The sequence below is a fragment of the Balaenoptera physalus genome (assembly GCF_965194825.1).
Source record: "Balaenoptera physalus genome assembly, chromosome: 19".
Taxonomy (NCBI): domain Eukaryota; kingdom Metazoa; phylum Chordata; class Mammalia; order Artiodactyla; family Balaenopteridae; genus Balaenoptera; species Balaenoptera physalus.
Genome location: NC_138900.1, coordinates 12,787,359 through 12,789,013, shown reverse-complemented (window position 1 = coordinate 12,789,013; position 1,655 = coordinate 12,787,359).

Below are 1,655 nucleotides of genomic sequence, written 5' to 3'. Positions count from 1 at the left end.
TCTTCTGTCTCTGTCTGCTTAATGTTTCTCAAACTTTGGCTCTAGAGTTTGTTCTTTGAGCTACTAAATTACGTCCTCTCGCCGTCCCTACTTCTTCATTCCCGTGCCTCTGTCCCTTGGTCTATCTCTGCCTCCCTTGGTCTTTGCTTTTCTCCTATGTCTGTTTCTTTGTCTCTGTCTTCTGTCTCTTGTCTTTCTGCTTGTTTTCTCTGCCTAATTCTCCGTGTCTTTGGCTTTTGGTCTCCGTTGCTGTGTCTTTCTCTTTCCCTATCTCCCTGTTTCATTCTCTCTGATCTCGAGAGAGGTCTTACCTCTGGATTTTTAATACTCCTGACCCTTTCAGTAGATCCTGTCTGTAGCCCCCACTTCCCCCTGTGTGAGGCCCCAGGAAGGGGTGGCATGGGATAGCCTCAGCCCCTGCTCAGGGAACTCCAGATTTCCTCTGTTTCCCGAAGAAGTTTATTTATTTATTAGTGTTAATTTATTTATTTGGTTGCACCGGGTCTTAGTTGAGGCAGGCGGGCTCCTTAATTGCAGCTCGCTGGCTCCTTAGTTGTGGCATGCAAACTCCTAGTTGCAGCATGCATGTGGGATCTAGTTCCTTGACCAGGGATCGAACCTGGGCCCCGTGCATTGGGAGCGCAGAGTCTTAACCACTGCGCCACCAGGGAATTCCCCCCGCCCCCCCCCGCCCCCCCCACAAAGAAGTTTAGAGCTTTTCTGGTACAAGTGGGCCATGGGGAGGAGGTGGGAGCAGGAGTCACTGGAGGGGTGCATCCAGACCTGGGCCTCCAGCTGGGATTTGGCTGTGGCAGAGCAGGGAGTGGCAGTCCTGGTGGGTGGCCTGTGCAAGGACATGTGGAGGCGGGGATGAACTGTGTGTGTGCTGGTAAAGAGCCCAGCACGGACCTCCTCCCCAGTGGCCACTGCCTTCTTCCTGACCATGCGGGGAGTCCAAAGGTCTCCTTCTCCCAAAAAGAACAAAAAGCCTGGATGGGCATAGGCTCAGAGGACAGGGGACAGTCAGGAGTGGGGGAGCCCATTGGCACTGGAAAAAAAAAGACCAATACAAAAGACTGTACCTGAGTCATTCTTCACCTACCTGTTAGTGTTAGGTTCTCACACTCAAATGCTTCAGGGACCAGGTGAGTGATGCTAGAGGGAAGCAGGTGCAGGATAAGAAAATCAAAGTACAAAGGTGAGGATACGCAACCAGGGACATGCTGCTTAAGGACTGGATGGAAAAGAGAGGGAAATGTCCCCATTTTAAATAATAATATTTTTTATAACCAACCTGTGGGTCTGGTCCATGAGATATCAATTTTAATCTTCCAGGTTCAGCTCAAGTTGTATAAATGGGGAACAGGGTCTCCTTCTTGACCTGACCCCTCATGAGCTTCAGGAAGGGTCGATTTCCCACTGGTGCCACATGGAGGATCATACCAATAGTGTCTACTCTACAGGAGTGCTGGTGGCGATTACATGAATCATTCTGTATGTCAAGTGCTTCGAACTTCACCTGGCATCTGGCAAGTGCTCAGTGATTGTTATCATAACCCGAGGCCTTCCTGGAAATGCCGAGCTCTGTGGTTGGTCAGATGGTGAGGGCAGATGGCTAGATCTTGTTCATCACCTGATCTTCCTCACCTGGGGGC